The following is a 13,089-nucleotide window of genomic DNA, read 5'->3' on the forward strand; positions in this document are numbered from 1 at the left end:
AAAAATGCCATCTCCAGAGAAAGAACTGATGGAGTCTGAATACAGATAGAAACATACTACTTTTTAAACTTTCTTTATTTGGAGGGGGAGAGTTGTTTTGGTTTTTTGGTCTGTGTTTTTTTTTCACAACATGACTAACATGGAATATGTTTTGCATGACTGCACATGTATAACCTATATCAAATTGCTTGCCTTCTCATTGAAGGTGTTGGGGAGGGAGAGAAGGAGGGAGAGAATTCAGAACTCAAAATGTAAAAAAAAAAAAATGTTAAAATTGTTTTTACAGGTAATTAACAGAAAAAAATAAAACACTAAATACATTTTTTAAAAAGAAAAAGTAACATTCAATGAAAACTTAATGGGAAGGGAGGGGTGGGGCTGGGTATAGATGAGCCAAAGTAATCCTTGTTATAAAAGGAAGCCACATTAGTGGGCCACCAGCCCAGGGGAGCCAGGAATCCATTTGCATGTGAGGGCAGGAGACTGGCTCCATCCAGTTTAGTTATTTACCAGCACTGATTGAACCTGTCCCCCCATGGCAACCAGAGCTCAACTCATTAGCATGCACACACACACACACACACACACACACACACACACACACAGGGAAAAGGGAGGAGCCCCTATATTCAATCTGTTGATCTCTAATCTGAAAATTTGGGAAGAAAAAACAATTGCAGCAAGGTTGCCAAGGGACAGTTGTTATCTCTGTGGAAACGGAAGAACTCCAGTGCTTAGCTGCCAGGTTTATGTTCTGAACACCATGCAAGCCTAGAAAAAGGGAGATTTGGGTTAATGTATGCTAAGAGTTGGTTGACCCCCTCCAGCTCCAAGCCACTGGGTCTGGATAGTACAATAGTATTCCATTACAATCATGGACCATAACAAATTTTACTTTTTCAATGAACAAAAATCCATTTTCTCTCCTTCCCACTTCCTTTAGCCCCATTGGGTGGGGAGGTGGGAGCAGGGAAGAAAACCTTTGATTAAGCAAAAGAAATCTACACAGTGACCATATCCAAAAACATGTCTCATTCTGCACTGTGAGTCTATCAGTTCTCTGTCCAGAGGCGGTGAGTCATACACTTCCTCATCAGGCCCTTGTAAATCATGGTTGGTCATTAAACTCGATCAGCTTTATTAAGTCTCTCAAAGTTATTTATCTTTACAATGTTGTGGTTCCTGTATAAATTACTCTCCTGGCTCTCCCGGCCTTAGTTGGCTCCAGCCTCCCTTATCCAGGATTTTCTCCTTACCCTTCTCCTAGATACCGACCCCAAGTCTGCACACCCCACCCCCACCCACCCCCACCCCACTCCAACATTGTTCCCAGTACAACATCCTGTTTCCTTTCTTTCCATTAATAATTCTAGATCCCTTAGGGCAAGAGTACTTAACCTTTCAATGGCATCATGGAACCCAACCCTTTGTCAGTCTGATTGGTGAAGGCTACAAATCTCTTCTGAAAATAATGTTTTTAAATAATTGAAGCTGATGCTAAAATTTGGTTAGAAGTTAATGGAATGAAGGGGCACAGGATCTGAGTTCAAATGCGACCTCAGACACTTGACACTTACCAGCTGTGTGACCTTGGGCAAGTCACTTAACCTTCATTGCCCACAAAAATTTAAAAAGAGAATTAGTATTTGGAGCAGCTAGGTGGCACAGTGGATAGAGCACCAGCCCTGGAGTCAGGAGGACCTGAGTTCAAATCCGGCCTCAGACACTTGACACTTACTAGCTTTGTGACCTGGGGCAAGTCACTTAACCCCAATTGCCTCACCAAAAAAAACAAAAACAAAAAAATAATTTAATGGAATGTGGCAGCTAGGTGGTGCAGTGGATAAAGCATTGGCCCTGGATTCAGGAGGACCTGAGTTCAAATCTGGCCTCAGATACTTGACACTTACCAGCTTTGTGACCCTGGGCAAGTTACTTAACCTTCATTGCCCTGCAAAAAAAAAAAAAAAGTTAATGGAAATACAGATGTAATTTCTTAATTCAAGCACAATTCCCCCCAAAATCTTAAGCCCCCAGTTAAGAGCCTCCCTGCTGTTTACATTAGGCATAAATTAGTCCTAGGCAAGGCCCTGATCTCCAACCTTGCCCTTTCTTCCTTTATAACCCTTCCCCTCCCCATCTGCTTTGTTCATTCTCTCAACATTTCAGCTGTGTCCACCCCTATGCCTGTCTCTGTATCCTTTCTGAGTACTAGCTTTTCATAGCAATAAAATGTTGGAGCTGGAATCTCATGAAACATCACATGATAGTGGAAAGGGCACTGGTAAGTTCTGCCTCTGTGTCCTCAACTGTATAATGAGAAAGATGGACTAGGAAGCTGGACCAGCATCCAGGCTTGAATCAGGTATGCAAAATACTGTGGGAGTCTCCACCACCTGGCACAGGCACATCTGGGACAGAAATAGATTCAGGGGCCCCTGGCACCTGCAGTTTCAGAGAACCACATCAGCTGCTGAGATAGAAGGAAGAGAAGCTCTTTTTCTCATAGCATGTCCTTGGTCCCAGTTAACAAAGGCCCCTGGCCCCTGACCTCTGAAAGGAGCTCTCTGACATGTAGCTCCTTCCCCTGATTCTTCCACTACTAGGAAAGAAAAGCAGAAAGAACAGCAGGAGATTTCCGTTGCTGGAAATAGAAAGAGCTTTTTAAAGCTCCTTTAACATTCTTTGTCCTGAAGTCCTAAAGCATAAAATTATGGGCCATGAGGGTAGATGCCCATGTAATAAGAATAAATGTGAGAGGGACATAGGGATATGACCCTCCACTGAGATGGAAAGTGCCCCCCCTTTGGCCTAGTGATCTGATCTCAAAAGTCTTAAAGCCCCTTAAAGCCCCCTATTTCTCTCTCTCTGTTTTTTTCCCTAGAGAGAGGCAATAACAGGAAGCTACTATCCCCCAACTAAATATAGGGATATCAACTTAAAAATTGCTTCATAGGGTCTGCACCAAGACATTATGTAGATATGATAAATTGTTGCTGAAACAGGAAATTTTGCAAAATAACCTATGGCTGAACCCCTGAGGTTGGGGCACTCTCACCCAGGAGAGAGACTTATCATTGAACATCCCAGGAGAGAGATTTATTGCTGAACATATAGTATTAACCCAATTACTGCATTTTGCTTAAATTAGATGTCTGTAAAGAGTATAAAAACTGCTTGGTTTCCTAATCTCGGTGTGTCACACCTCCTGGTTGTCCCAGTGAGTGTGGTACACCTTTCTTTCAAAAGAAATAAAATCAGTACTTTGGCCTCCTTTCTCCTCGAGTCTCGATTACAAGGGTCGGTGGGTGTACTCCCCATCCCACTCAAATGCAATATGATTAATGTGGAAATATATTTAACATTATTGTAATATATAACTTTATATCAGATTGCTTGCTGGCTTTGGGAGGTAGGGAGGGAAGGGAGGGTGGGAGAAAAATTTGGAACTCAAAAAAATCTTCATATGTAATTGAAAAAAATTTAAAAGAAAATATAATTTTAAGAAAGAAAAAAGAATAAATGCAATATGAATATAGTGTAATATTACTGAGAAGGAATAATAAATGTGAGAAATGCAGAGAAACATGGGGAGACCTATATGAACTTACACAGAAATAAGCAGAACCAAAAGAACTAATGTATATGAAATATACATATATGAAGATATATAATATATTATAAATATACTATGCATATATACTAATATATAAATACTAATATATATACTAAATATACCAATATATACACTAATGCAACGTGAACAAGATTAAGAGGAAGTTGAACTCAGAGCAATAGAAAAAACACCTTCTTCCCAAGATGCAGAGAGATGGAAAGATGGCTATTGGGTAGAATATTATATATGTTTTCAGATGTAGTCTCAGTATTAGGTGATTTTGCTTAATAGTTTTTTCTTTGTCAAAAGGAAAAACTAAATTTGGGGGGAGTTGAAATGACTATGATATTAGGACAAAATTAAATCAATAAAAGATGTTTTAAAAATAGACAATATCATTAATGGCTATTCAAGAGTTTTAAACAAAAAAGTAACAGACTATAGCAATTCAACCAAGAAATCATTCATCATGACTAAATTGGACCTATCTCAGAGATGCAAGAACAGTTCAATGTTAGGAAAATAATCAACACAATCATTTTTTAAAAAATATCCAAAGCCACATGATTTCTTCAATAGATGCATAAAAAAGCCTTTTACAATGTACAACACTCATTTATGCTCCAAAAAAGAAAGAAACCTACATTTGGGACCTTTAAAAATGTATCATAAAAAGTATCTATCTAAAATAAAAAACAAGCATATCTTCATATGTAATGGGGATACACTAGAAGCTTTCCAAATAAATACAAGAGTAAAGTGAGGATGCCTACTCTCCCGCTATTATTTATTATAGTAATGGAAATGCTAGTAATAGCAATAAGATAAGAGAATGAAATTAAAGGTTTAAAAATAGGCATCACAGAAATAAAACTATCCCTATTTACTGATGACATGGGAAATCCTAGGAAATAAGCAAAGATACTAACAAACAATAGCTTCAAAACACACCCTCAAAAATCAACAGCATTTTAATATAATAATAACAAAACCCAAGGGTCAATAACAGAAAGGGAAATAACATTCAAAATAACTATAAAATACATAAAATATCTGGGAGTCAATTTACTAAAGCAAATAAAATACTCTTGTAGATTTAATTACAACAAAAGAAATACAGAGCAACTTCAATAACTGGAGGAATAGTCAATGCTCATGGTTGGGCTGGGTCAATATAATGAAAGTGACAATACTACTAGAGTTAATTTTCAGTTTTGATGCTATGTCAATCACATTATCAAAGGGATACTTTACAGAACTTGGTAAAACAATAACCAGTTTCACTTGGAAAAAAAATAAAAAGAGGAAAATAATGAAGATTGGGAGGGAAGTGAGAGAAGAGAGAATAACACTTCCAGACCTCAAACTATATTACAAAGAAGCAGTCATCAAAAACATCTTGTATTAGTTAAAAAAACAGAGAAACAGATCAATAAAACAGACTAGACAAGGGAGAATCAGGAAAAAAGTGGAACTCAATAAGCTGGTGATAAACTAGAAAATATAAATTACTTATGAAAAAATTCCCTTTTTGATTAAATAGGAAAAAGCTACTAGGAAAACTGAAGAGGTCAGGCATAAATTAAGTTTAGACTAACATCTTACACTACATTTCACAACCAATTCTAAATTATTATGTGACTTTAATATCAAAGATCATAATATTAAAAAATAGAAGGGGGCAGCTAGGTGGCACAGTGGATAGAGCACCCACCGGCCCTGGAGTCAGGAGTGCCTGAGTTCAAATGCGGCCTCAGACACTTAACACTTACTAGCTGTGTGACCCTGGGCAAGTCACTTAACCCCAACTGCCTCACTTAAAAAAAAAATCAATGTGAAAAAATTAGAAGGGGGGCAGCTAGGTAGCACAGTGGATAAAACACTGGCCCTGGATTCAGGAGTACTTGACACTAGCTGTGTGACCCTGGGCAAGTCACTTAACCCCCATTGCCCTGCAAAAAAAAAAAGAAAAAAAAAAATTAGAAGGCCTGTAGATTATATATATATATATATATATATATATATATTACAGTTATAGATAGGTGAAATATTCTTTTTTTAATTGATAAAGTATTTTATTTTTTTCCCATTACATGTAAAGATAGTTCTCATCTTTTGTTTATACAATCTTTACAATTTCAGATTTTTCTCCCTCCCCTCCCTTCCCCCTCCCCTAGACAGCAGGTAATCTGATATAGGTTATACACACACACACACACACACACACATACATACATACATACATATACACACACACACATATATATATACACATATACACCTAATAACATTAATCCTATTTCTGCATTAGTCATGTTATAAGAGAAAAAATCAGAGCAATGATGCAAAACCTCAAAATAGAAAAAAACAACAGCACCAAAAACAAAAGAAATAGTATGGTTCATTCAGCATCTATACTCTGCAGTTCTTTTTTTTTCTTTTCTTGGATTTGGAGATCCTCTTCCATCATGAGTTCCCTGGAACTCTTCCATACCATTGCATTGGTGAGAAGAATATAGTCCATCACAGTAGATCAACACTCAGTGTTGATGATACTGTGTACAATGTTCTTCTGGTTCTGCTCATCTCACTCATCATCAGCTCACACAAGACCCTCCAGGTTTCTCTGAACTCCTCCTGCTCATCATTTCTTACAGCACAATAGTATTCCATTGTATTCATATACCACAACTTGTCCAGCCATTCCCCAATTGATGGGCACCCCCTCAACTTCCAATTCCTTGTCACCATGTAAAGAGCAGCTATAAATATTTTTGTACATGTGGGTCCCTTTCCCCCTTCCATGATTTATTTGGGAAAAAGACCCAAAAGTGGTAATGCTGGGTCAAAGGGTATGCACAGCTTTATCACCCTTTGGGCATAATTCCAAATTGCTCTCCAGAATGGTTGGATCAGTTCACAGCTCCACCAACAATGCATTAGTGTTCTAATTTTCCCACAGCTTCTCCAACATTTATTATTTTCCTCTTTTGTCATTTTAGCCAATCTGATAGGTGTCAGGTGGTACCTCAGAGTTGTTTTAATTTGCATCTCTCTAATCATTAGAGATTTAGAGCATTTTTTCATATGGGAATAGATAGCTTTGGTTTCTTCATCAGAAAACTGCCTGTTCATATCCTTTGACCATTTCTCAATTGGTGAATGACTTGGATTCTTATAAATTTGATTTAGTTCCCTATATATTTTAGAGATGAGGCCTTTATCAGAAGTACTGGCCACAAAAATTGTTTCCCAGTTTTCTGCCTCCCTTCTAATTTTGGATGCATTGCTTCTGTTTGTACAAAAATTTTTTAATTTAATGTAATCAAAATCATCCATTTTACATTTTATAACATACTCTATCTCTTGTTTGGTCATAAACTGTTTTCCTTTCCAAAGGTCTGATAGGTAGACTATTCCTTTCTCTCCTAATTTACCTATGGTATCACCTCTTATGTCTAAATCATGTATCCATTTTGACCTTATTTTAGTATAAGGTGTAAGATGTTGGTCTATGCCTAATTTCTGCCATACTATCTTCCAGTTTTCCCAGAAGTTTTTGTCAAATACTGAGTTCCTATCCCAGAAGCTGGAGTCTTTGGGTTTATCAAACACTACATTACTAGTGTCATTTACTACTGCATTTCCTGAGCCTAGCCTATTCCATTGATCTACCACTCTATTTTTTAGCCAGTACCAGATAGTTTTGATGACTGCCGCTTTATAGTAAAGCTCCAGGTTTGGTACCGTTAACCCACCTTCCTGTGAATTTTTTTTTCATTATTTCCCTGGATATTCTTGATTTTTTGTTTTTCCAGGTGAATTCTGTTGTTATTTTTTCTAGCTCTATAAAATAATTTTTAGGTAGTCTGATTGGTATGGCACTGAATAAGTAAATTAATTTAGGCAGTATTGTCATTTTTACTATATTAGCTCTGCCTATCCATGAGCAATTGATATCTTTCCAATTATTTAGATCTGATTTGATTTGTGTGAAGAGTGTTTGGTAGTTGTGTTCATAGAGTTCCTGGGTTTGTCTTGGCAAGTAGACTCCCAAGTATTTTATATTATCTATTGTTACTTTAAATGGAATTTCTCTTTCTATCTCTTGCTGCTGGACTTTGTTGGTCATGTATAGAAATGCTGATGATTTATGTGGATTAATTTTATATCCTGCTACTTTGCTAAAGTTGTTAATTGTTTCAAGTAATTTTTGAGTTGATTCTCTAGGATTCTTTAAGTATACCATCATATCATCTGCAAAGAGTGATAGTTTTGTTTCCTCCTTGCCTATTCTAATTCCTTTAATTCCTTTCTCTTCTCTGATTGCTAAAGCTAACATTTCTAGTACAATATTAAATAATAGCAGTGATAATGGACATCCCTGTTTAGGTGAAATATTCTTAACCAAACAAAGGATAGATTTGACTAAATGAAACAGAAAAGTTCATGCAGAAATAAAAGTAATTCACCTAGGATAATAAAGGAAACAGTCAAGTGAGGGGGAAAAGCCTTTTTGTGTCAAATATCTCTGATAAGCATTTGGTATTCAGGATGTTCTTTTTCATCCTTCATTTTTTGTTTGTTTGTTTCTTTGTTTTTGGTTTTGGTTTTTTTGGTGAGGCAATTGGGGTTAAGTGACTTGCCCAGGGTCACACAGCTAGTCAGTGTTAAGTGTCTGAGGCTGGATTTGAACTCAGGTACTCCTGAATCCAGGGCGGATGCTCTATCCACTGCACCACCTAGCTGCCCCTCATCCTTCATTTTTGAAGAGGACCAATGACATCATAAATGATGTCCAAACTTGTGAGTGAATTGGATTTAAGTGAGGCAGAGTTGCACAAAGTCATCAGTCTTACTCTCTCTTCCAGTCATGGAAGTCCAGTGGCAGGACAAAAGTCAAGATGATTGGTGATGACCTGGGATGCAGTGGATGACCTTGGCATCTTCAATGCTTGACCAAGCTTCAGAGTGACTGCTTCAGCTACCTTCATGGCCGTTAGAATAAATTATCCTCATCCATCCATTCCACCAAGGGAAATCTTCACATGCTTAGGGTAGACATCCTCCCTAACTCACCTATGGGTTTGAATCCCATTGGTTACCCTCAAACCAGTTTAGCCATCTGTCAAGACAGTTTACTGGGGAGTGCTACAGCCTCTTGGAGCCACAGGTGACAGTTGAGTGCCAGGTGGATACCAAAGATGGGTGAGCAGTCCTGGAAAGGGCTTGACTATATCTCACACCAGAGGTAATCATCCTCCTTGAATATCCCTTACACCCACATGGATACTCTATCATATGACTGGGAGCTGCCCTTTTTCATTGACTATGTAGTCAGAAACTGACTGCATGTTAAATTATCTCATTGGGACAGTCTTGGTTACTCTTTCTTGTGGTGTTTGGGAGTGAAGCCCTGGTTCACTCCAAACAGGTGACACCATGCAGTAAAGCATGCCCTCCCCTTAGGCTATGTGGTCCTGAGAAATGGCCTTGGGGTTTTGGTCTGTTTCATTGTCTTTTTTTTTTTTTTTAAGTGAGGCAATTGGGGTCAAGTGACTTGCCCAGGGTCACACAGCTAGTAAGTGTTAAGTGTCTGAGACCGGATTTGAACCCAGGTACTCCTGACTCCAGGGCCGGTGCACTATCCACTGCGCCACCTAGCTGCCCCTCATTGTCTTTTTCAATTCTATATTTAAGGAGTTCAAACAATGGGGTCTTTGGAAGCCAGGAATACAGGCCAAATGTTGCAGCCAGAGAAGCCAGGGTCCTAGGACACTTGTCCAGAGTGGAGCTTCGGACTTGGACTTGATGGGACTGATGCTATGTAGTTAAATGAGTTAAACTGTGAGTCTAAATCTCCTTTCCTTTATTTCCAGGAAACAAACAAATAAATAAATATTCCTTTGTAAAAGCTTACCTGATGCAATGTAGCTAAATGAAACTGGGGGTCCTTTGACCTCTTAAATTGGGGGAACACAATTGGCAAGCGGCCTAGTTAATGGCAGAGAAGAAAAACCTTCTCAATCCCCCTTAAGAGTACTAGAGAGTACTAGAGATGGGGCAGCTAGGTGGCACAGTGGATAGAGCACTGGCCCTGAATTCAGGAGGACCTGAGTTCAAATCCGGCCTCAGACACTTGACACTTACTAGCTGTGTGACCCTGGGCAAGTCACATAACCCTCATTGCCTCCTTCTCCCCCCCTCAAAAAAAAACAAGCTGTATTATATGATGGTGATGGAATATTATTGTGCTATAAGAAATGACAAACAGGACGATTTCAGAAAGGCCTGGAAAGACTTGTATGAACTGATGCAGAGTGAAGTGTACAGAACCAAGAGAACATTGTGCACAGTAACAGCAATATTGTTTGATGAAGAACTGTGAATAACTTAGTTATTTTTAGCAATACAATGATCCAAGACAATCCCAAAGGACTAATAATGAAGTATACTATCTGCCTCCAGAGAAAGAACTGATATTGATTGAATAAAAACTAAAGCATACTATTTGTCACTTTCTTTCTTGTTTTTCTTTCATTTGAATCTTCTTGTACATGATAACTAAAATGGAAATGTTTTGCACATGTATAATTGCACATGTATAACTTATATCTGATTGCTTATCCCCTCAAGAAGGGGGAAGGGGAGAGAGGGAGGGATAGAATTTAGAACTCAAAACTTAAAAAAAAAAAGTTTTAAAAATGTTTTTCAGGGAGGGAGGAGGGAGGGGAGGGAGGGAGAAAAATTTGAAATTGGAACTCTTATCTAAACAAATGTTGAAAACTAAAATAAATAAATTTTTTAAAAAATGTTTTCATGGGCAGCTAGGTGGCGCAGTGGATAGAGCACTGGCCCTGGAGTCAGGAGTACCTGAGTTCAAATCTGACCTCAGACACTTATTAGCTGTGTGACCCTGGGCAAGTCACTTAACCCTCATTACCCTGCCCCCCAAAAAACAAAAAAACAAACAAACAAACAAAAAATGGTTTTCAAAAGCACTTTAAGATTTGCAAAGAGCTTTACATGTATTGTTTCACCTGACCCTACTATCATTATTTCTACTTTACAGATGAGAAAACTGAACCTGAAAGAATTTAAATGACTACTTTACCTATCTGAATCAGGATTTGAACTTAGGTCTTCTTTTTGTTTGTTTGTTTTGTTTTTTTGTGAGGCAATTGGGGTTAAGTGACTTGCCCAGGGTCACACAGCTAGTAAGTGTTAAGTGTCTAAGGCTGGATTTGAACTCAGGTACTCCTGACTCCAGGGCCGGTGCTCTATCCACTGTGCCACGTAGCCGCCCCGAACTTAGGTCTTCTTAAACCTGATATTTTGTCTGCTAGGACACCTAGCTGCCAGTTCAAACCCTGGCTCTGCCATCTGCTACCTAAGTGACCCTGCGCAAATCACTATTCTCTCTGACCCTCAATTTTCTAATGTATAATCTCTTTGGGTTTTGTTTGTTTTGTTTTGTTTTGTTGGGACAATGGTTAAGTGACTTGCTCAGGGTCACACAGCTAGTAAGTGTCAAGTGTCTGAGGTCAGATTTGTACTCAGATCCTCCTGAATCCAGGGCTGGTGCTTTATCCACTGTGCCACCTAGCTGCCCTTAATCTGTAATCTCTTTGAAAGTAGGCATGGTTTCATTCCAGTCTAGTCAAGTCAAAAAGCATTTATTAATCACTTACTATATGCCAAGCACTGTACTAAGGATTGGGAGTTCAAATATAAGAAGAAAGACAGTCCTTGCCCTCAAGTAACATACATTCTGAATAAGAAGACAATACAGAAAAGGATCTGAAAAAAAGAGAGAGGTGAAGGTATTCGGCATGAGGGGATGGTAGAGAAAGTACTGTGGAGATGAGTTAGCAGGGCAGCTATGGCAAAGAATGAAGGATTTCTTGGTCTGTGTATCCCCAGTAACATAACATAGTGCTTGGTACTAGTAGGTGACTAGTAACTGTTTAAACACTAGGTCAAAGTGACTTCCCCTCACCCTAGGATTTTTCAGGGACCCCTTTTTACACTAATAGTATATTTACCATATTCTGCATTGTGATTTGTTGTTGATTCATTTCAGTTGTGTCCAACTTTTTGTGACCCCATTTAGGGTTTCCTTGGCACAGATACTGGAGTGGTTCGCCATTTCCTTCTTCAGCTCATTTTACAGATGAGGAAACTGAAGCAAATAGAGTGAAGTGACTTGCCCAGGGTCACACAGCTAGTAAGTGTCTGAGACCAGATTTGAACTCAGGAAGATGAGACCCAACACCATCTACTTCAATACTTAGCTGCCCCTGTGCTGTGATATAGTTACCTTATCTTCCTTACTAAATATAATCCTCTCTACTGAGCCCATAGTAGGCACTTAATAAGTAACTGTCAAATGAATGGTTTGCTGCACTTCTGATTCTTCCTTTCAAGTTGTAGGCTGGGCTGGTGAGACCCTAGTATTTCTTTAAGTTTGCTTAATATTCATTTTAATCTTATTTTACCTGCATAAAAATGAGGGGCAGCTAGGTGGCACAGTGGATAGAGCACTGGCCCTGAGGTCAGGAAGACCTGAGTTCAAATCTGGCCTCAGATACTTGACACTTACTAGCTGTGTGACCCTGGGCAAGTCACTTAACCCCAACTGCCACACACACACACACACACACACACACACACACACAAATGAGGGAGAAGTGGAAGGAACACTGTTTGATTTGCCCTGGGCTCAGCACTCCCCTCAGAGGGGCCCTAACTCCATATGCAGGGATACTGTGTGCCCTCTCCCTATGTAAAGTGCTCCCTAGGTAACATCATTGTATGTTACCATTGGACAGAACCTCAGGGCAGCTGACAGCATTGTACTCTTTCAGTGCTTGTCTAGGCGAACCAACCCCTTCTGAGTGGGATATGGAAATATCTGTAGGCTAGGAAACAAAGACCCAGAGAAGGGCATATACTTGCCCACATAAACAAGTGTAATAAACTGTGTTTTCTGGATTAAAGCCCAGTAACTTCTAGCAAATCATGGGAGTATAAGACAAAGCCCATTGATTCCAACTCTCGTCATCTTTCCCAGTAAAACACAGCTATTGAATGTCTGTGGCAGGATTCAAACCTCCATCTTTCAGACTAAAAATCCATTGCTCTATCCATTACACCAATGGTAATCACTAAACCTTGCCAGGTTTCAGTTTCCTCAACTGTAAAAAGGTGTATGCTTGATGGGGAGGGGAGAATGATTTCTAAAGCAGCATCCACTCTAAATACTTTGAGCTTAGTGACTTGCCCAACATCACACTATCTGTGTGACTCCAAAGCCAGTATTTTCCTTTCATACCCATGGCTTCTTCAATGTACACCAACTACTAGTCAAACATACTCACGAAGAGAAAAATATATATGGAAAATTAAGTAGATGTGGGCTGTGACTAGCACCTATGTTTCTTGAGTCTCCTTTCTTTTTCTTTCTAAAAGAA

The sequence above is a fragment of the Dromiciops gliroides genome, chromosome 4 (assembly GCF_019393635.1).
Source record: "Dromiciops gliroides isolate mDroGli1 chromosome 4, mDroGli1.pri, whole genome shotgun sequence".
NCBI lineage: Eukaryota > Metazoa > Chordata > Mammalia > Microbiotheria > Microbiotheriidae > Dromiciops > Dromiciops gliroides.